Source organism: Mixophyes fleayi, chromosome 3 (assembly GCF_038048845.1).
Source record: "Mixophyes fleayi isolate aMixFle1 chromosome 3, aMixFle1.hap1, whole genome shotgun sequence".
NCBI classification, from domain to species: Eukaryota; Metazoa; Chordata; class Amphibia; order Anura; family Limnodynastidae; genus Mixophyes; species Mixophyes fleayi.
The window spans coordinates 219,379,025-219,404,212 of NC_134404.1; the positions used below are offsets into that span (position 1 = coordinate 219,379,025).

The 25,188-nt window shown below is 37.5% G+C and overlaps 1 protein-coding gene across 2 annotated transcripts in view; it reads right to left on the bottom strand.

Moving 5' to 3' along the window:
* Positions 1 to 25,188, bottom strand: part of EZR (ezrin) — a 66,973-nt gene that overhangs the window by 34,292 nt on the left and 7,493 nt on the right. The gene's annotated exons all lie outside the window — the stretch shown is intronic.

Sequence of the window (25,188 nt, forward strand, 5' to 3'; positions counted from 1 at the left end):
TTTGTTGGCATTATTTTGGAACTAATAATACTAAGCTGCTTTAAAAAGTTATTGGGCCACTAACTTGTTAACAGCCCTTTGTACAGATTGCTTTCCAAGTGGAAAATAACGAAGGAATTTGCTTCCACAATATTGAACTAGGTCTTTACTTTAAAAAGTGATTGTCAGCATTAGGTGGATACTGAAAAAAGCAAATCTGAGCAGCTTAAGCAGAGATGAGCTAAATTAGCAAACGCATTGCTGCCCTAATTTCCAGTACCATATTTTAAAGATATGTCCCTACTTTTCAATACTAAACACTGAAATAAACTATTTTACAATGTTGGCAAATATGTTAAAGTTGTGTTAGCCTTTAAACTGTTTGTTGATGTATATTGGGAGGTCTAATAACATTTTTCACAGAACATTCAACCCAACATTACCCTGTAATGTACAAAACTGTTCTTTTCTTATTAGTAGAGCTTTTTAAGCTTTTAACACATTCCATTAACTGGGAAATATGCATAACTTATTAAATTGGTCTATATTACATTTCATATGTTAATATATATGTATAGATTACTATTATTTAATAGTCACAAGGGCATTGATCTTAAAAAAGACACAGGGCCATCAGGTTAACAATTTACTTTCTCATTAACTGAAAAACAACAAGAAAAACTCTGCTAAAGTAGTTCTCATTTCTCCTTGGATCAACCACCACAATGTGTAATGTTATCAGTAGCATTGTAGATTTGTTTAAACAAAAATCATCCAACCTGTTCTTAAAAGTACTAAAAATAAGTAACAATCAGACAACACAGCGTTCAATTCTGTTGCTCGGCACATGTAGGTGGTAAAATTATATGAGATGTGGCCTTTCGACCTATTGGGTCACTACCAGCATGACTAGCGCCTGTCAAAGTGGTAAGAGGATGATGGAACACACAGACTGATAGCGTTCATCTTCAACAGGATTTTCTAATTGGATGAATACGCATGTACTGATATTTATTAATTTGTAAAATACTTATACCACAAGGGTCATGTTTACTAATGTAATGCCCTACCCGGTTTCTTTTTCCTTTCCTTTCCACCATACCTACTCTATGACACTGGGTGCTTCTTTGTGGTTTCCTCTGGCTGTTAGGGGAAATGGTTTCAAACTGTGGTAAACAAGATATATGGACTTGCCATATAATTATTTAACATGACACCATTTAGTTCTCATACAGTGTGTATATTCTGAAGGAAAAAATCCAGGTAGGATCATTCCTTTTTATATATTCTTTATTTTGATAATACAAGAATCAGACAATACATTGTCATAGGCAAATGTCAACTTCCAGTCATTAGTTGTGTGTTTATTTTCAACTGTAATGCGTTCAACGGAGTAACCAAAAGAAAAAAGTAGTATCAATTAACTGTAATGTATTGGGGGTAAATACAAGTGATAATTGAGATAAAGTTGGCAAAGAACGTAGATGAATTGAAGGAAAAGGGTAGTAGGTGAGGGTAAAAAGGTTACTGAAAGCCGCGTAGACAATCAAGGTAAACATAACAAATGTACTATCCATGAAAAAAATTGCAAAGAGAGGTCCTAACCAAGAAACAGGCATTGAAGAGGTTGAAGTTTGAGTTTGCAGGTAAACATGTTTTTAAATTACAAATCTGCTAATGTCACATTGTCCATTGCCATATAAAAGTCAATACACCGAAACCAATCTCAGATAGAGGGTGAGGAGATGGACCTTGGAACAGTACTGGCATCAGAGCCTTAGCAGCATTATTCAAATGCTTTAGAAGAGATTTCCTGTACTGAGATAGGAGTGTTAATGTTAGCAGCCAGAAACCAGGTTCAGCAGTCGAGACTAATTATTTCTCTGAAGAATTTGACTACCTCCTGCCACTATGGAGTGATATTTATACAATCTCACCAGATGTGGACATTTCATTAGCAAAGTTTTGTCTACTAATAAAATGTCATTTAAAATATAAAGGTTTAGATGTGCATAGTTCCCTAAAGATGGGCATATCCTTCCACTTCATCGATTTATCACAGGCAGCAACAACAACTCTTGCTATTATATCTTCCTCATTATCTTCTTGGGTGTTTCTTCAAGATGTTAAGGGTGTACCTTTTTTCTATAGCTCCTGAAGAATCAGGCTCTGGCTCCAGAAATAATCGTGTGTATCAAAACTAAACTATAGGGTAAGAATAAACATAACATAAAATGTAAAGTAAGAGCTTGCAACTTAACCTGTTGGAAATAGAACAGAATAAGAACAAACGCAATCCTTGCATAAAGTATACCAGAGGACTTCCTGACTCTGCAATGCTGACTACCAGGACACTCACTGACGCCTGATGGAACACACTATTCTGTTTGGTAGAAATTAATATTCTGACCATTAAGAAAAATATCATCTTATAGATAACTTTGAAGCACCCCAATACAAACTATATTTAAAATGTCAACAATAAAAATTGTGTTAACCACTACTTATAAGTCCTACACTGTCCATGGCACATCATTTTAAAATAGTTAATAGTTTTATTAGTAGTCTCAAAGTAAATAGCCACAGATGGAAGGTAAGAAATCTATTGAATGGATAAAGCTTGTGTCAGTGCTGGTAAGAAAAAGGGGGATAATTTGCCAACAATTGTCCTCACTTTTCTGGAAGGTGAGAAGCAAACAAAGTAACGCAGGACTGGCTGCTGCAGCGAGTCCATGCATGACTTCCAATGGAGTGTAGAAAACCATATTTCTTCAAGAAAATATGTGCATGAAGACTTGCAGAGATTCAAAGAACACTGGTAGGTAAGTATTTTGAACTGTGTAGATTTAATGAAAACAAAATATGTACTGCTTAGTGTGTATTTATTGTACATTTTAAAAATGTGATAACATATAATAGTGATAATTTTTAATAATTATGTCTAAATGCTTTCAAATGCAATGAAAATTACAGCATGGGTTTATATGATAATATTTCTAAAAATGTAGTCCAAAATAAAGTGTACTAGAATTGTAATACCCTGAGTAGAAACTGTTTTGTAAGTCTTTTGCTTACCAAACAATTACATCAGTGTTTTATTTATAGTCCTGAATTCTGAACTAATATTCTTATAATGTGACACAAGGAATGCAAGGCACTAGGAAGTAGTTTGACATATATTACAACTGGTAAGTTTAGGCTTAGTCCTGTGTTACTGTACTTATAGAAGCTGTAAGCAAGCACAATAAAAGGAGATTTCATTTGTATATTTTTGCACTGGTTGCGACAACACAACACAATACTATTTGCAGTTGCCCAGTAAAAGACAATAAGTGGCAGGGCGAGGCTGGCTAACTTCTATCTGACACAGATTGTTATATTGTGTAAAAGTAGAGTCATCTGATAAAATTCTAGCCAAGTACAATTTATACCTATTTTAGAGTGATATGTAATAATAGAGATGCAGTAGGACATTTATCACTTGCTTACACAGTGAGGTCACTTGCACAAGTAATGATGGGTTTGCCTGGCCATTTACAGTACAAATACATTTCATATAATTTTATTAAAATGTATCATTTACATTTTTATTTTAGTTAGCAAGATAATCCAAATCTAAAAATATAAAGCTGAAGTTATCTCATAAAAACAACAAAATAAAAGCACTGACAACTATATATAAACAAAGTGTCACGGGCCTAAAGGAACTGAAGGTATTTGAGATAAAGTTTTGGTCATGTTGGAAACATTTTTTCTATAAACAGCATACTTTCTGCTGAAATGACTGATAATACAACTGCATGGGCAAATGTATGTGCAATATCAAACATCTTCAGCTCAAGGTATCAGGATATCACATATCATTTGCAAATGTTATTAATATATCTCTAATATAAGGTAAATTGTACTTTAGATTTAGTAGTCCTTTAACGTGTATTCTGTCTGTAGAGAAAAGGCCAACACCACATTAAGGGGAAGAGATGAAAACAAGTCACCCCACCAGTGCTTCCAGGACACAAAGGAAGACACTAATGGAAAATGGTTATTCAGCATTGGTAGATAATGAACGTCTTACCATGCACCTTGCCCATGCCTGGAGAAAATATATACAGGTAAGCCAAATCACATGGAGGCATGACAGCTCAGATGAAGCTCAACCTTTGCTGCAACCTAGTGTGTCCTCTTCTCCTCTAGTCTTGTTCTCAGTGACGTCATACAAATGTTCTAGCTAATTATTTTGTAAGCAATAGTAATCTAATTGTAATTTATTGGGTCATTATCAACCAGCTAGTAAAGAGATGACCACTATTGGTCTGTGTAAGCTGCCATTTTCACATCCCAACAAATAGTCTCTCCTATTTGGTCCAAAAGTGATCCATATATTTGGCTTGAGTGGTGAATGATGGTACTTAGTCTAATTTGGATATCAAAGTGAGAGAGAGGCCAAATTTGGCCCGAAATACTGCTACTTTTAGCACTCTGATAAGATTTTCTTAAAGGAGGAGGATTGGCTTAAAGCTGCCCATACACAGGCCGATACCAATTGCTCTGACAAAAATGGCAAGTAATTAAATCTGTCTCCAATTTGGCCACTTATCTTGGGAACAGTTAGTAATGTCAGAGAAGTTGACAACCATAATGTTTGGGTATTGTCAGTGTGTCGGAGTCCAATTTTTACCATCTATATGGCAAACCAGCTGCACACACTGTCAGGTCGCAGCTATTGACTGCCTGGTATTTACTGAAGTCTCGATCAACATCTGATCAATCCTTATCATATGCTCATTTGCTGTACAAATGGCTGTGTGCATAAGTATATGAGTAGCTTAAGGCTTTTGTCATACTCATTCAGTTTCATGTAAATAGAGATCACTGCACTTTAGATCGTTTCCTCTCCCTGTCCTTACTTACGCCACCACACTAGTAGACTGATCATTGTCTACAATGGCATCAGCACCCCTGTGGCTGGATCATTTATAAATAACTCATTGTATAAATTTATTTAAAGGAAACATTGCAGGGCACATATTTATATCATTGCAACTGTACTGATTTTATTATATCGTGTGGCACTTTGTATAGGAAATGCATTCATTTTTGGAGTATTGATTTGTAACTTCTGAGACAGGATATCATGATTGGATTTGTATAACTTTTCTAAAGAGATTCCTTCATGTTAATTAGACCTTTTCATTTCAGGGGCCAACACGCCTGTTTGGCCTGTATACACAGCAGGGAGAAGGGGGACGCTGCCTCTATCTGTGTGGCTTGTATCCTGCAGCTCAGATCCTGTCCGAATAATGCACACAGAAGGTTTTGAGATATAGCAGTTTATTGTAAATTTTGTTAACTTTGCATTGCATTTAAATCCATGTTTTGGGAAACATATTGAATCCCGATACTAAAAATAACTGACTTATTGGGGTCAGTAAAGAGTTCAGGGTGCTGGCTTACCCTCTGCTAGGCTGTGTCCAATACTGTATAAAAACCAGCACTGGTTTGTACTGAAAGATATCATTATTGTTCCATCTGACTTTCTGATCACTGGTACCTTCAACCAGTGTGAACTGTCTTTGTCAGGACACTTGAGCTAAATAAACATCACTTGCTTCAAAACCTGCTTGACAACTTCTTACCTGCTATAATTTCCTGTGACCTACAGATTAGACCCAAATCTGTTTGCGGCTGTTCTGAGGTTTGTACCCAGCTTTCCAGTACCATCCCTCTGCCCGCTACCTAACAGCTCCTGCCAGTGTGATAGGTCAGGGGGGATCCATCCACAGCAACCCTGATCTATAGGAAGAGGTCAGGGGTACCAGCAAAAAGGGTACACTAGCAGAGACGGTTACCCAGAAGGAATGTGGTTCTGGATGCCGTTAAGGAGTCCAGTGGTGAGGGCATTGTAAGCTGCTCCTACTACGGCGAAGACGCAATTGGGATAAAGAAAGGGAATGGTGGCAAAGTAAGCCCAGCCGGTTCCCAGAAACATCAGACAGGGTGGCATAGCCGGTCCATCCTGTCAAAAACCTCATTTGTTGAAATACTATGTGCATCTATATCTGAATGGCTACAGGTTGCCAAACTAACAGAAGAAGAATAAAAAAATGTGCTATTCCCTAATCAATAGCAGCATAACAAATGTGTTCCACTGATTAATTCACGTGATCACTGGAGCGTATTATTTGCAACCACCTCACCAGGTACCTTTCGGACAAGTCCCCCCTTGATCCTCTCCAATATAACTTCCGCCCCCTCCACTCCCCTGAATCTGTCCTGATCAAAGTCACTAACAATAGTCTGTTGGCCAAATCCAGGGGCCACTACTCCCTACTCATCCTCCTGGACCACTCTGTGGCTTTCAACAATGTTGACCAACCCCTCTTTCTGCAGATCCTTCTTTCTTTTAGCCTCTTTGGTTCTGTCCTTGCATGGTTTACCTCATACCTCACAAACCACTTCTTCTCTATTTCCACTTTTGGCTCCTCCTTCATCCCCCCCATAGCAGTCCCACAGGGCTCTGTTCTTGGTCCTCTGCTCTTCTCTCTATGCACTACCTCCCTGAGCAAACTCATAACTTCCTTCTGTCTCCAATATCACCTGTACGCCGATGATATTCAACTCTACCTCTCTTCCCCTGATCATTCCTCTCCTCTCCTATGCATCCGACTGCCCTTCCGTCATCTCCTCCTGGATGTCCTCACGATTCCTTAAAATTAACATTGTAAAACCGAACTCATTGCCTTCCCCCTTCCAGATCTTCATTACACCTTGACACCTCTATCACTGTTAACAATACCTCCAACTCATCTGTTCAACTCCGCTGCCTGGGCATCACTCTCGACTCTTCCCTCTCCTCTGACCACATTCAATCTCTTGCCCATTCCTGTTGCTTCCAACTATGCAACATTGCCAGCATCTGGCCCTTCCTACCTCAGGATGCCATCAAAACTATTATTCATGCTCTTATTTCCCGCCTTGACTACTGTAACCTTCTCTTCACCAGTCTCCCCTGCCCCCACCTCGCTCCTCTTCTTTCTATACTTATTGCAGCTGCCAGACTTATCTTCCTCTCACACTGTTCTTCTGCCTTGCCTTACACTGACTCCCCATCCCATACAGAATCCTCTTCAAACTCCTGACTCTCACTCCACTGCTCCTTACATCTCTAACCTCCTCTCCATACACACTCCCTCCTGTCCACTGCGATCGGCTAATGACTGTCACCTCTTCTTCACTCTGATCACCACTTCCAACTCCGGAATCCAAGACTTCTCCCAGGCTGCCCCTCTCCACTGGAATGACCTACCTTGTCATACCAGTATTTGCCCTAATCTGTGCACCTTCAAACAGATACTCACCTGTTCTTAAAAGCTTACCAACCAATTGCCTAACCATCTCTCTATGCTTTCTCATTTCACCTCCTCCCTTCCCCCGTCCATTGATGCCCTCCACTGACTCCTCCCTGTGCCTGTTTTTCCTCCCTTTAGGTTGTAAGTTCTTACGAGCAGGGCCCTCTTCCCTCCTGTCTCAATACTTGTTTCTTCTGCTTCAGTTAAACTGGTACTGGCTTTGCATGGAGCTTTTGAAGTCTAAGTAGTACTTGTTTATTGTTCTGTGCTGCTATACCTTGTCTACTTTCTGTTTGTAATCTGGGCAGAGCTGCTGAAATCTTGTGGTGCCTTAGAAATAAAGAATAATAATAATAATAATGTGATAAACAAATTGTAGGTGTGCAGAAATTTACATTCTAACAAATGTCTCTTAGGGGATCATGAAAAACATTAACAGTTTTGTGGTTACTCAATTTGGCTAATGGTGGTTAAGTAAAATGACCCTATTTGATCATGTGGGAACAGATGTTCAGTTTGACATCCTTATGCTGGATATAAATTTACAAGTGACACTAATAAATAGGGAGTTTTAGTTATTTACAGCAAAGCTGGCTATAAATACATGCATGGTCAGTTATGGGCATTGAGACCCGCCTAAAATATTTATAAGGAACAGGGCGACGTGGGACAGATACAGCCACTGGGACCCTGACAGATTGGCACATATAAGTTTTTTCAGTGGAGTTATTCTTTAAAGTAAATAAACAGCTACAACTGCACGATTTGAGTGGTTTTTCACACAGTGGTAGTTAATATATAGAATGCAAATCGTGTTGTACTGTATCACGTTTTGAACGACAAGAAAAGTTATATTCCATGAGTTGTTAATGTGTAATTTCCTAAACTACCTAGTTACTGTCATGACTATAGTTAAACCTAAAAAGCTAGTGGGATTAAAAAGCAGATGGGATTAAAAACACCTACGCACTAAGCAATCTTTTAAAACCTGACAGAGTGAAGCCGGGAACACTGGCAGATGATGCTGCTTAACAAAAGAAACAATATCACATTAGTATACCTTCCACCCCGATTCCTTTTCACAGTCAGATAATACTCTACTTCTGCTTTTCACACTTGTTTACTATCTGCAATCACCTAGGCTGAGTTAATTATATAGCACATTTAACACTTTTAAAAAGACTTTTAAAATAAAATAACAAATTTAACCCAGATTATGGCAATTGGAAAATTAGAGTAAACACTAAAAATGGAGCACTGTGAAAAGGAGTTAGGATGGCAGGTTGTACAACAACCACCCTCTCAAAGTATTTTGTGTTCAGTCATAACATTAATACATTGTTCAATTACAACGCTGACAGGGAATGAACAACCAACAGAGATCAGTTTACACATGTAGGGCCTGATTCATTAAGGAAAGTAAAGAAAAATAAAGTAACTTTGCACCTTGGCAAAACCATATTGCATTGGAGGGGGATATAAATTTAAAATGTGGGGCCAGGTTTATAGTTTTGATACGGCATGTCCTAGATCAACTTCAATTTCAGTATAACCATAAAGCTATCAAGTATTTGTGTGCTAATGAAAAAACAGTTGGCATTTAACTTATGTGCAAAATAATAAACTAATTTGCACCCCTTGGTTTTGTCTAGGATCAAATTTACTCTTTTTGCTTTGCTCTTCCCAATGAATCGGTCCCATAATATTTATATAAATACAGGGCCTGATTAATCTTCGGACGCAAGTTCTTTTGCGCGAAATAGTTCTGCGCACTCTCAGAAACTGACCTTACGCCAGTAAACACAATTGCATGCAATTCATGTCCAAATGCAAATGATACTTACTACTGGATACAACTTGTATGGCGGAATGGGGGAGGGAAGCAGTGGATGAACATAGGCAATGAATAGCCAGGGCATGCTGAGTGAGTGCCAACGCAGATGCAGCCGATTCTGGGTCTCTCTTAAGTACATGTTATTTAGCCGTATCACCAGCTTCAGGGCAGGTGCAAGCTGATAGTGATGACTGTCACAGCATACTCTTTGTATTAAAAAACTACACATATGCGTGCCACTAGCACATGTGTATGCAAGGAAGATATGCTATTAAAATACATTTATGTACAGTACTCATTAAGAACATCCTGATTTTTATATTTACTGTTAACAAATATGTAAAAAAAAATAATTCACGATTATAGTATTAAAAGTTGTTAATTTGTTTTAGAAAATATTATTTTTTGCATGTGTTCTGATGAGACTTAATATTACACATATGCCTGTGTGTACCCTGCACTCGGTTCTGTCTGTTTACATACAGCAAATAATGTTCAACCAGAGCTCACTTACAGCCAGATTCAAATGGACACATACCTTGAGATCTGCTTGTATTTAATACGGTCGGAAATACGCTCAAGTTCCGTGCTCATTTTTTTTTTTTTTTTTTTTTTGAATGTGAGTTGCTTGCAGGTTGCGTCCGAAGATGAATTAGGCCCACAATATTTACCATTATTATATTATGTTAGTTAATTTTTTTCCAAACTAAAATGACTCTGTGGGTAACTTCAGTGGCTAGTACATATGAAATATAACTCAGCTAGAAACATAGGCTCTTCTGTGACAATTGTATTAGGACACTGTTTTAGGACACTGTTGGACTTAAAACATTGGGTCTTAATACATAATTTTAATTTGACTGTAGTCAAAGTCATAAAAAATCGTAAGACCATATTTATGACAGATCATGTCAGATCAATATGAATAGTAAATCCACAATAAGAGAGACACCAATTTTAGCCTGAGCCCATACCAAAAAATAGTTTATATTTCAATATATAAAACACTACTGAAAGTAAGAAAAAAAGAAAAAAAAAGTGAATAAAATGTGATGTTGCGTTTAGAAACTAATCAGACATTTGCTTTTCGTTTCAAAACAGTACAAGAAAAATAAAAGCTAGAATGCGATTAGTTGCTATATTTACCTGTACAGCAGTTTTCATAAATTTCCCCACATACGTATTGTCAGGATAATACCAATTTGACACAGCGCATCAGTAAATGTAAAAATATAACAGCAGCTGCAGGGCCTGATTCAGAGTTAGACGTACGTTCTTTTGCAGTTATGTTTGCACTGCGCAAGCTCAGAAACTGATCATATGCAATTACAGCTGTTCAGACCTGCGACTCCATACACCTGAAGAGGTTTGACAGGGGGGAGGAAACAGGTATTCTAAAGTAGGCAATTTAAAGTAGGGCATGTTCGATCAATTGGGATCTAATTCAGACTGGGACGTAGTCGCAGATATGACTGAAACAGCATTTTTATTTGCAAGTGGTCAGGGATAGGTGTAAGTAGTGGATGATGAAGAAGAACACCCGAACTAGCGAACTGCCTGTAATTAGGGATGTAAATGATTTGCAGACGCTTAATGAAAATGTAATAGTTGCTCTGTCATAGATTTGCCGAGCGTGTTGTAGTAAACAAAAAAAAAAATTGCGCACATTGCTTCGGAGCAAATGCATTATTAATATAAAATAAAATGATTTTGTGCACGTTCACAAGTGGGATGTAAGTGTCTGAGGGGTGTGTCTGTTGTTAAGCGGACACATCTGATATACAATCAGACTTGGACGCATCTTAAACGATGAATACGATGTATATACACATACACTTGCATGGTTATAAGAGATAAAGAGCACAAATCTGAAGGTAAATCTTGTAAAACATGTATACTGTGTACACATGAACTGGCATGCTGATCAGGACTTTTTTTTTTTTTTAATCAGTCGTTGGTAAAAATCGTTATAGATAACACATTGGGAGAATATTTCTGTACTGTGTACCTAGCCTAACTCTGTATCTTAAAAATGCTATAAAGATAAGCGTCTGACTAGTCAATTTTTTGTTTGCTTACAATGGAACTACAAAACTATAATGGGATGGAATGGGGTGTTTATACTGCATGTTACTATTTACATGCCTATTGGTAAAGACCTTGTAAAAAGATTAGCAAACTATAAAACAAAAACAAAAACATGGCAAGGGAATTTGTAGTACATTCGGTTTTCGAATTGACTATAATGGCAAGTCAGTTAAAAGGATTTCTTTATCATGAAGTATCATATACACACACAAATAATAAATATACATATTAATGTGACCAATTACATACTCTCTATACAGCCCTGCGCAATATGATGATTGGTGCTAAGTAAATAATAATAATTACACAAACACACCTACCTAGGTACTTGATAAGTGTACAGGAGCCACTGAATCAGGCTCCTCCTCCTGTCAGGTGTAATCAATCAGTTCAATGACAAGCAGAAGGAAGATTTGGTACCTACTGAATTTAGTGCATGCTGGGTGAGGAGGTATCCTCCTCCCAGTCCACATGAGTTTTTCTCTGCCATACTGCAGTAGGTTTACTGCGAGAGACAGTTGTGGTGAACCAGAAGAGATGGGTGCTGAATAAATACTGGATCACAATCAGCCACCGGATGAGGGCTTTTTCTAAGATTAGGGGTCATCAGAGCTCCCTAAAACTTGTTCAATATTCCTGAATCCACCCTGGAATGACTGTTGGGCAGAATCCATGTTTTAAAGTGGCATCCATATAGTTAACTAATAGTTAGGTACTCCTACCTATTTTAAATGCTCCCGTATTCAGCAGATTTTTTATTTTGCTGTAATCCAGTTATGGCTTTGCTATGCAACTAGATCAGATGGCACCAATAAGCACTTTTTACCTTTGCAATCTGACTGGACTAACATGCAATCTGTAGCACTTAGTCTAATACATCAAAAATCAATTTTCGAGTAAACCAAAAGCTTGCAAGCAGGGCCCTCTTGCCTTGTGTTTTTTCTGTTTGCTAATACCCAGTCCTGTTACATTACTGCATTTGTTCCAAATTCTAAAGTGCTGCAGACTATGCCGGCCCTATATAAATAAATGTTAATAATAATGATGGCTGACAGATGCCATGGTAACTAAATAGGAGCACCTGCACTGCGGACAGACTGCTATTGCCCATAAACAGAACATCAGGACACACCACAAACATGACTGTGTGCAAATGCAGCAGTTTCCCAGCTACTTTTCTTCAATTAGACATTGTTGCATTTGATAGGTATTTTCAATTAATTTATTTTGTAAATGGTGTCCAGCATAAAAGTGTAATACTTAAATTAAAATAGGAGTATTTGACTGTTTATTATTGTATGTACTAAAGCTTCTACTGGTGAAAACTTATAACTGGTCAAATCTGCCCCTTGTCATAAATAGCACCAATATTAGTTCCATTAAGAGTAAAAGTATACAAATAGAAATCACCTTGCCTCATGCGCATGTTATTGTATGTCTGCTTCTGAGCTTTTTATTGTCACATTGTGAGCAACTTAGTGCCTCATCTATTTTACTAGACACAACTGTCCTCTAAAAATCTATTTAGGAAAAGATGTTACAGTGAGAAGCGTCCAGTCTTCAAACGCAATGATTCTGCACATCAGATGCTCAGGTTGTTTGTGCCCAATGTACAAGTGAACATATATAGTGATCCATAAAAATAGGGTATATATACAAGCCCCAGTCAGCGTTCTTGTTGTTGACCATGTCTACTTATGATGTGAAGATATAGGGCTAGTTAAACATAGCCATAACACAAAATCACGGTCCAAACTGTTCTAAATATTTTTTCCAGCTCTGACACACACACACACACACACACACACACACACACACACACACACACACACACGTATGTGTGTTACAAACTGCATAGTTCTTATTTACAACATCAAATAGGGATTTTTATAGAGGGTGCTCAAACAAAGAGTTTAATGTCTAAGTGAGAAATTAAAGGTGACAGCAGGATATCCTTTACTAGACTGGAAAAGGCAGGGTTTTATTTATTGAACAACATATGCAGGGAACAGAGAAGCAGTGAAACCCATAGTGGAGGAAGGGTATACAAATGCACAAACATACCAACACAGGACTTGACATTTTTATAATGGGAAATAAGATGAGCCAACAAAAATTCCATTAAAGATGCGTAGACATATGTCCAGATGCAATTTCTGTAACGATTTCACCAAGGATTGAAAGTCCTGATGAGCATGCCATGAGTTTTAGCAAACAAATCGAACAATACAATGTACTTTGGTATGATGAAAAATTATTGCAGGAGCGTACACATTCTTACAATATCTGATCTGTGATCTGCATGATCATTTCATCAGTGTGTACCCAGCTTAAGAGAAGTAGTAAAGTGATTTCAGGATTTACTTTCTTGCTCAAAATCTCATCCTTGCCAAACTACTATACACAGCACCTTTTTAGTGCGTATTAAGCAGATGTTCAGGAGAACATCCAGGAGTCCAGAACATGATGAATGCTGATGCGTACATTTAGGTTAATGATACAGATACAGGACAGACATTCCACTTTAGCTGTGTTACACTGTGCGTTGGACTAAAGTTAGAGCCTACATGTAGCTGTTGCGCCCCAACTAATTCAGAGGCATCCAGCCACCTTCTCAATGGCTATCCTGAGCTCTAACTAGCAGTAAGTGATTATGTGACATTTGCCACTAAGTCCATAGAAAGATAAAATGGTTGTTCTGAAGGAGAGTAGACAAAAAATAAGTTAGTTACAGCTTTGTGTAGGTCTAACATACAACCTGCCAAGTTGCAAGTATGTGTTTCAATTTTGGGGAGATTGGGAGCAATGTTAATTCTCCAAAGGCCTTTAAAGACTTAACGTTGCCCTGTCATAAGCAGCCCGTGAATTATATATTAACCTACCATGCTGAATTATAATGGACCTATTTTAACTGGTTCCATTTGTCACAAAATCTTCTGTGTTGCTTTCTGCACTTACCATGGCCAAAAGAAGACCATTTAAAGAACCTCTAACCCGCAAAATTAAAAATGTCAGCAATGAGCCAAGGAAGTAACAGTCTTACATTCCACTGCAGTTCTCATAAGTAAAGTATTACCTTCCTACTCCACTGGACCGCTGCAACTCCTGAAACATGTTTATGACCTAACAGGATCTCGTACAGGTCAAAAACCTGCTTCTACAGGCATCACAGGCGCTGTCTCTGTATGTGACTCAACCATTCCACAATGGACATTTCTCAACAGCAAGTCTACAAAGCTGTCACACAAACTCTAAGGGCCAGATTTACTAAGCTGCGGGTTTGAAAAAGTGGGGATGTTGCCTATAGCAACCAATCAGATTCTAGCTTTCATTTATTAAGTACCTTCTACAAAATGATAGCTAGAATCTGATTGGTTGCTATTGGCAACATCCCCACTTTTGCAAACCCGCAGCTTAGTAAATCTGGCCCTAAGTGCCTAGAGCAGCACCTATCTCCCAACATGACAATCTGCTGCAGAAGGATGAAAGAGCATGTTGGATACATTTAATATAAACCCTCCAGTTATTTATTGTATATTATTCAGGTCAGTAATACACATCCATTCCTATATTTTAATGTCAAATAGCCATATTACTTGCTGTATAAGATTTGTTAGGAAAATACTCTTTTCCCTCCTAGTATTCATAGATATCTACATACACCTCAGCAGATGTTTGGATAAAAATTATATTCAAACACAAAACTATTCAGAGCTACAAGCACAAAAGATCACTAAAAGAGATAATGATACTGGTTGGATGTTATTATAGTTTTTAAATGATACCATCACTTTTGGGGGTCAATACCAAGAAATTATTCACAGGGTTCTTTACTGTATATAGGAAATAATGATAGATGATTAGAGACAAAATTGAGAGCTATGTATAAGTATTTGCATTTTAAAACATTTTAAATATTTACAACATTCATACAGTACCACATACTATCTAATTCCTGCTTCCCCAACAAGGGTATTTATTAACGTGCCTAAGGGTGATTCTTTATGATGATGTCTTGGCAGGAGTGTGTTGGAATGGGCGGGTAGAAAAAACAAGCATGAATAAGGAAGATCAGCATTAGACAAGCAAAAGCAGTAGAGGGACAGATATCACCAGTGCTCTTCCCCACATTGTTAACCTCAGTGTCAAGTCAGGTGACTTGCTGATGTATTTAGGGGACTAAAGGCTCGTTCTAATTGATATGAGCTCAATGCTTGGAGATGGGAAGTGCTGTGAAAAAGTCTCTTACCTTAGGCTTTCATGAAACAAGATACCACAGATATAGATATGTATATAAACACATACACACACACATACATATATATCTATATACATGCATACATACACACACATACACCTTCATCCCTTGAATATATTTGTTTTAAATAACTATGGAGCATTTGTTATTACTTGGCTTCGGACTGCACTATTGTTAAAATCTATGTAAAGATCTACTGCATCCCAACTGATGTTCATTGAATAGACCCTCAGACTCTGAACTCAGGGAAAGCTAACAACATATACTTGCCAGCTATCGTAATATGGTCAACACAGTTGTCAATAGGAAATATGACAAATATATAGGAACGCAAGAATAAAAGTCAATAAGTTCCTGTAGTAGATGCATGGTAGCAATGGAGTGTGTCGCTAAGGAAGCCATGGTGCACCGTTGCTAAGAGCAGAAGCAGGTAACTAAGGAAGTCATTATCAGGTTATCCAGCTCTGTAAGTATAGAAGCTGTTCATATTGCAAATTTAATAATGATGCCATTGCACAGTGCTCCTGCAAGAATACAGGATGTGAAACGATTCTATACTTACAGCTGCACACAGTAGGGCTTAGGAGAACAACAAAAAATAAAGACACATGGGGGAATAGGCGAGGACATCCACATTTGGGAATAGACATGAGGAAACATATAGAAAACATGGGGTGAAGATCATTTGGGGGCAGACATGGGGAAGCTTATGAAAGATATTGGAATTAAACATGAGAGCAACATAAGAATGTGGAGCAAAAATGGAAAAACATAAGAGAAACATAAAGCTTATATGGGGATATGTAGAATAAATATTTGAAGCAAATATGAGAGTACAAACGAAGGGACAAAGTTGAGGTGGGAAAATTAGCAATAATCCAAGGCCCCAAACCAGGGAGACCCAGCATGGTTCTCAATATTAGACTTGGCAAAAGATATACTATAGTTCTGGTAATGAGAGATGGCACCAGAAATGGCTCTGGAGTTGGTTACTAGATTTTGTACATATTTGTTAAAACATCCTCATACTTTAAATGCCTTTGTAGTTCGTTCTGCTAGCTGTCAGCTGAACTTGAAGAACAAGGAAGCAGATATAGGCAGCATATGCAGTCAGCTCCAGTTCAGTGATCATGTAGCATGGCCGGCTCGATGAGACAATGAGGGAACCATAACAGTGTGATTGGCTGATAATAACTTTTATTTTAATGCAGCAAAACAACCTTTCAATTGCATAAGAGAAAGAATCATATTTAAAATAAAAAGTGGTATGTGTAGTGTGGCTGACAAATGTACTGTGTAATATTGCTGCATATCAAATGTCACATAGCCCTGGTCCAGCATGTACCATGTGGTGGGTCCACTAAGATTCCTGACCAGGACTCCATTTTGTCTAAAACCAGCTTGTTTTGTATAGGTCCCTGAATTTGAAAGTCAGAGGGTGTTAAACTATTCCTACTCGGACATCCATGTGAAAGTGGATAGCTGGCAGTCTCAGGGATCATGGTGCACTGCTGCTAGGCTCCCTAAGATACTGGGTCCTCCAAGATAGGGAATAGAGAAATATCAGGAATTCTCCAGAACAGAAATAATAGATGGAGAGCAATGCCAAGTAAGGATCACCAATGTATGGGAGGAAGATATCTGAGAATTTGTATTTTATTTATTCAAATATCAGCTGCAGATGATAGCAGCTTGCAGACATCTAGATCACCGGGCTACATACAATATCATTGAAAAGTCAGATTAAAACTGCCAATCTGATTGCTCAGTAAAGATATAATTACTTACTTAAACAGATCAGTGAAACCTAGTGGCCAAATTATTATGGTATATCTAACCAATAACTTAAACAGAATTGTCCTCAAACACATGTATTTTAATCAGCAAAAACATTTTATTCACAAAATAAGTAATGCTTAATATGCCTTTAATATGATTTTTAGACAATTCACTAGAAACTGCTATTTAAGAGAGACTGGCAGAAAGAGTTCACCTGTAGACATCAGAAGACCTATTCATCAATGCAAAAAAAGAATTAAAAATATAAATGTACTGACCTGACCATCATGCCCTATAAACTTTGAATCATGTTTGCAAATGGCAAGTATGACCTCCTACACCACACCAGTGTACATAATGATTGCTACCCTAGCACAGCAGAAGCCGCGAGGCTGGGAATGTACCAATATAGAGTATATCTGCAGCTGTTGGCACTTTGTAATACATGCTACATTGCTGACAGTCAACAATAATTTCCACAACAAATAAACATTTAAAAATTCAATTGACATAGCAAAACATTTATGAGTATTAGTAACCATGAATTCCCTGGTGTAACAGGCCAGTACAAAAATAAGAGGTTGCTAAATTCGTTGAAATTGAATACTACTACATTAAAACATTTGGGAAAAATTCACATTCAGTGGGGATAAAATTTACATAATAAAGGCAGGAATCCACAAGCTTATTGAAAATAGACTGTAGTGTAATATACAAAATTTGGTTAAAATGAATCACTTTTATGCAAAAACATCAACACAGTGAGCTTGTAACTAACAACAGTGAAACTAAGAGTCTAAAGAAGGGGAGGGTTCAATTGTCTGTTTAGTTAGACAATCACATACCTCCTAACATGGTAACCTGCTGTATAAGCGGGATAGAGTCCATGATGGACATATATTGCTAATTAAAAAATACTCTGGTTATTTTTGGTATATTATTTGGCTTAGTAATATAGGGGCATTCTCAGTTCTAAAATTGTCTTATGTGTATCTAATAAAGGAGTATGCACATGTTATGCTGTTACATCTTTACCTGATCTCAATCATATTTTAAGATCTCTAGTTCCTAAACACATTCTAACAATATTTTTGAATCACACTCCTACCCTAATTATGCCATACTCATCTCTTACCACTAGGTAACATACCTCCCAAGAAATTGAATGTGAGAGAACAATTTTAAGAAATTTTATAGGAGTTAAAAAGGATAGGAGAGACAAACAATTGCCAGTGTACTAAATTGTGACTTCTTAGTGATACTTTTATAGAAACTATGCAAAGACTATTTATTTGCAATATATATTTTAGACACATACAAAAAGGGACAATACTCTATTAAAGTTTAAAATACTTAACTCCTACTCTTTAATCTAGAAATAATGGTCATTTAAAGAGAGAATTCAGTTTGTATGCTAGAGGTTTTTTTTTGGTTTACAAAACATATTTTTTTTTAGTGATTAATCATAAAAATTGTTGTTAAATTGCACTGAGAATGATTGCCAACACTGTAGTTGAACTCTAGACCGAATCATGTATAGGACAGATAAGCAGGTTATACAATTAAATGTCAAAGAAAATTCCAGGAACTGAACCTCCTCAATTTAGCAAAGGAAGAAACTTGAGGAATGCTCCATACCCCTCCTTTCTAATATGACGTAATAAAAGTCCTTCAAACAATGGCAACATTCAAGGGCAACCAGATTACACTGCGAGGAGAAACTTCAAACAAAAGCAGTATTAAGAGAAATACTGAAAGTGGTACTGGAAATCAGGGTCTACCTTGGAACCTTTAGAATAACAGGTTTGAATGAAATCTATACTTTGTATAACATACAAACTTGAGGAAATACCAATACGTTTAGTCCGGAACTCATTTACAGCTGGCTATCTTTTGAATAGTTATACACAGAAGAACAACTAAGCGGCCTCATTATAATAACTGCATCTCTACTCATACTAAAGTAGTGCAAAACTGATGTATTGGTACCACTTGCACAGGAGCTAAAGATGGACAAATTAATCATTTTTTTCATCTCCACTATATACCACTAAGCATGATATATAGCTAAGCATGACAATTTTTTTAAACAAATATGTAAAGTAACAAATATTTGCTTTAATATACTTTCATAACATTTTAACATGCCAGCAAGACATATGGTGGATATAGGCCCCATAAAACTGAAAATTTGTAAGGCTATTAATGTTATTTGGCCATTTTCCTAACTCCTAAACTGGAGAGTCAAATAAGAATGTTCATGTCACAATGGCAGACAACCAAAATCTCAAATGACTTTAAAATGACCCCTATGCTACCTTTGATCCACTAAATAGCTGCCTGTTTTAATAGAAACTATATATTTTTCCCGTTGTGTAGAGTCAACACACACAGTGCTTAACAACGCTTTGCTATTAATGCATCCAGAACAGGATTTTATCATTCAGCAGAAACCCCCATGAACTATTAACTGGAGTTTCTTTGTAGATGTGAGGCTCTTACCACAGTATTAGCACAATATTATGAGTGTTTGAACTCAATGGTCTGATTCCCAGCAGGTAATATATGCGCCAGAGCTCTACATATTTGAAAATAATTTCCCAACATAAACACAATAGTTGCTAAGCATAATCTGCTATATTAAAATGCTATGCAATAAATATATTTTACCAACATGAGTAGCTTAAATATTTTATTCTGCTCATACGACATCATTGCCTTCTAGCTTTTACATTTCTGTATTAAGAAAATCAACTAAGTAGTATGTCAGCTCTTCATATCAAGAAATAAAAATATACAAAAATGAAGGAGCCACAGTTCTGAATAGGTGCTATGCCGAGCATGGGTCAATATATCTTATATTGCTTAGCAAGTTAAGGTAGTGGTATATGCAGTGCCAAATTATGCTCCTATTGGAAGCAGATGGGCTGATTTGTCCTTTTTTTGCTGAGTGTAGGCTAGCCATGTTGTTGCAAGAGATATTTTAATGAGCTGCTGTTACGGTCAACTGGAGCCATCTACCAGTCTGGGTTAGCGCAGACCCTCCTAAAGGCGCAAAGTCTAACAACCCCCCCAAAACCGCCACAAGGCAGGGTGCATTTTGCTGCTAGATGCTTGCAGGTTGCAGCCCATATGTTGGTCCCCTAATATGGTGACAGATGGTATAGGCAACAGAACTAAAACAGAACCAGAAATGGTGGTCCGCATGTATGCTGGTCTGAGACACTAGAAGTAACTATGTATACAGGACAATCTGAAGCCGTAGTCAATAAAGAAGAGCCGGGGCCTGGTACACAGAAGAGGTCGCGGTACACAAGGAGATCCGAAGCCAAAGTAGAAAAGAAAGCAGGGTCTGGTACACAGGAAAAGCACAACACAGAAGGGAAATCCAGAAACTTAGTCAGAAATGTTGGATCTAATACACTGAGGACTAGCCAGACCAGGGATACCTAAAAGCAGAGTCAGACAAATCCATGGTAATACACAGGGTGGCAGAACGCATGCAATCCCAGGAGACACGGGGAGCCAGACGCTGAGAATGTGAACCTGATGCTCTGGCGCTACTGTTATAGGAGAGGGGAATTCAAATTACCCGCCACAGTGGCACATGACCCCCGTTGCTTGCCGCCCATCCGGATGTAGACAGACCAGGCGGCTGAGATCGGGGGCCGGATCGTGGAATATGAATATGAGTTTTGGGGCATTCCTATCTCAACAGGTGGCTGCAAAGTAGGGTTACCCTTGGAAAATTACCTGATATTTACAAGTCTTTCAATGTGACAGACGTCGTAATGCATATGACAAGCAAATATTTAAACAATATTTCCATAATACAAGTACATGCAATGATAAATAGCACTGCATTACCTTAATATTACATTCATACACAGTTCAATTGCCATTAATATTTAAATAGTTCAGTAATCATTACCTTTACATCTGCTTTTAAATACACAATTGGACAAAAGGTTATTGGGAAGTTAATCTGACCAATTCAATTTTGTTTGTCTGCTTCTCTGTCACAAGGCAGTGTTATGATAAGCTTTTTTGAAATTTGTGCATGCAAAGCTTTCATAGCTGAACATTTCCCGTGTGACAGGGCAACCACACTTTCCATTCTTTTTGGGGCTTACATTTGCAAATTAGAGGGGTATTATTTTCCCCACATCCTGCTCCTTCATCTCTTTTGGTTAAAGTGCACATGTGAACTGTTCCTGCGTCTCTCTATACAGATCACTGACCTCTATATGAGCATTAATTTCTTCTCACCTGGAATGAAACGGAGGAGAAATGCATAAAGAGACACTGGTGTGCACACAGCCTAGCCCTGTTCTAATATTCTATGAACTAATTATATGTATTCATGCTCAGCACATGAAAAATTCATGTGTTTTTGTCATTTATGTTGCGCTCACTTGAAAATACTGAACAAATTCAATCATACAGAGTACACTTAAGTATGTCTCAAAGTCGGTGAAACAGCAATTTTCATATTTCATTAATATAATTTATCCTTAATGAATGCAATTATGATAACTCAATACTCCATGCTACTACCTAAACAATTAAAGTTCAACACTTTACAGGTTCTGACATCTGACAGACGTCAGCAGCCCTATACACAGCAAGCTGCAATGCGCTATGTGTTCTGACACTTTCTACCATAGTCAGCATTAACTTTTTCAGCAGTTGCTACAGTAGCTCTTCTGTGAGCTTGGATTTGGGGTTAGCCTTTGCTCCCACGCGCATCAATGAGCCTTGGGTGCTCATGACCCTGTCGTGGTTTCACCGGTTGTCCTTCCTTTGACCACTTTTGGTAGGTACTAACCACTGCATACCAGGAACTCCCCAAAAGACCTGCCATTTTGGAGATGCTCTGACCCAGTCGTTTAGCCATCTCAATTTGGCCCATGTTAAAGTCACTCAGGTCCTTACGCTTGCCCATTTTTCCTGCTTCTAGCACATCAACCTCTAGAACTGACTGTTCACTTGCTGCCTAATATACCCCACCCCTTGACAGGTGTCATTGTAACAAGATAATCAATGTTATTCACTTCACTTGTCAGTGGTTTTAATATTGTGGCTTATCTGCGTATAAATACACAAAACACAAACAAACCCAAGGCTCTATTATGTTGCAACTTGCAGGCAACATTTTATTTTTACACTAGGTGTAGGTGCTTTTACAAATGTCCCCCTCAGCATGCACTTTTTCTGCCTAGTACTAGTGTTATAATTATACCCAAATCTGCACGGATGTGTGTCCATATGTTCATAATAGCATGAGTTTATTGTTCAAATGTATTTTACTAGTTTGCATGTCCTTGCTTTGCAAAGCTGCTGGATATTTATTCAAAAAGGTGAAAAGGTAAGGATTTCATACAAATAAGCCATAGTCAGTTTCTACATGACATGCTTACTGCAGCAGTTATAATGGATTATAATGTATTATTGGAAATAGACTATATAAGTTATCTGTTTCCATTTGTCCCACAACCCATATAGACTAGTCGATGATTACCTTCAGCACTGTGTTTTCAAAGGACATTGCCCTTGCATTCTTAGTCAACTTAGTTCCTGTGTACCTAAGGTGTGTGATTAATGAAGTACAATACAGACACATCCTGATCTTCCCACTCAACCATGCCTTAAAAATAATCTTTCTATGAGTTATTTCAGGTTCAACTACGTCAGTTTAGAGGCTTTTGCCACCTATTTGTTCACAAAGCATTATGCTTCATCACATTCTATACATAACTGAAAACAGAATTATATTACAAAGGCTATGCAAGGTATTTATGGTACTTAACACTGAAATTAGTATCTGTTACTATTACAGCTTGTAAGCTTACATAAATGGAACATTTGGGCAAAAATTAATCATTGTTTTATAATTTGTAATCAAGTTGTGGCGCTATATAAATAAATGTTGATGATGAGGAAGTTGTCATTTTTTTCATTCAGAGTTCTTTAAATAAGAAAAGTGAAAGCTACTCTGGCCCGAAATATTGGTACCAGTTTGGATCATTAAATGTTTAACAGGAACACTAGAAGTCAGCAAGAATCTTACTAAAGTAGATGTGATCTTCGTAAGTCACACATCACCTTGTGCCATATGTTACGTACAAGAGTTCTCTCTGATTGCCTCGAACTAGTTTGGAAATATTGAGCAACTAACAGAGGAAGAGGTATCCAATTGAGCACAGAAAATATATGCAAGTATGAAATCACAAGACACTGAGGTATAGTCAGTCAGACAGTATACATGGAAAAGCTGAGGTACAAGCACAGCTCAAGATAGGGGGTCTAGCTGTAAAAAAACCTCAAAAGTTAAAAAGAAAAAAAACACAACGAGGACTACAAGAGCCAGACAGTCCTATCTAGGAGCCAGCAAGTTGCAGGTAAGACTGACACAAATTAAAAAATTACTAAGTCAGGCGCCTGCAATACGTTTTAGCTACATTGGCTACCTAGCTCTTAAGATTTATGCACTTTGAATAAAAGAAGGTTAAAATAGTTTTCAGTGCAGTAACTTGACTGGACGTAGGGCATTGTAGGGGGTAATGTATGTGGAGAAAATAAAGTAATTTCATTGAAAAAAAAACCTGTTCAGGTCCATATTGTGCAAATACTTATGTCACTAACATGGATTAAAATGTTTTTTTATTTTAACTTATTATATGTACAGTATTGACTTAACTAATTTAAATAATAATTCCCCCTTTGGGTGGAAAATGTTACTAAACTCTTTTAATACCTTAACTCTACAGGTCCTCCTCTGGTATCTCCATCTTCTGTGCTCTAGATTTCACTGAAGAAATCAGGTCCCAACCTGGAGTATGCCACAAACTGAGCCCTATTTTGAACCTGGTCTATGTCTCCATAATCACATAGCTACTGCTGTCAATGCTCAATCTCTATGGTTCTGAACCATTACAATGGCAGACAAAAGTGGTACCAAGAGAAGTGAGGCTGACACAGGGCTCTGTCAGCAGCCTGCTCCAATTTAGGTCCCCCCTTTGTGAGGTAGCAAAAAATGTAGGTGGGGGTCAGTTTGCAGGATTGTCCTTTCATCTCAATGGTCATATAATACCCACCTATTAAATAGACTTTAGTTTTTTTCATTTGCAAATCAATACTAATTTTTGGGACAAGAAGTTTGTCAGACAGGCTAATAAAGTTAAGCAAGGGGATGATTAGTAAAAATGCAAATATTCAAAGATGTTGAATAAATTATTACAGGCACGATGCATTTGAGTTTAAGAATTAATCTATAGAAGGCAGCTCTCAGCAGACCGATTGATGCATTATACTAACAAATAACCATTGCATGTGCTCTTCTCAACACTAGTAAGATCTACACACTTATTAAACAACTGATTCACAATGATAAAGGCAGAAATTAAAAGGTAAGGCGGCAGTGAGATGACGCGGAGACTGAGCAGTGAAATACGTGTGAAAGAACCAGCCCTGCTAGAAAGCTCATTTGACTCAATTTTGTAGTTTCCGTAAATTATTTTGTTATCGATAGCAGACCTGAACCCACCAGTTGTGTCTCACACACACTAACTGATCAGAACTATACAACAATAACACAGCTGCAAAAAAGTTTAGGGTTTTTTTTATTGAATGATCTCTAGCTGTTTACATTTGTATTGTTTGCTCTCTTTCAGCCTAGGGCTAAACACTACTTCATTATCCTTTATGCCAACTTCCATTTCCCTACATAAATATACTGGCTATTATTATTTTTTATAATATATTTGCTTTCATATAAGTATAGACAAGCTTTTTAAAATCTGTAACTGTTTTATTGTTATATTTCTTAGCTGTCTGGATATTCCTCCACACAGCGACCAAACCCAATAATCAAGACTATTCTTATGAAAACAATGAGTACA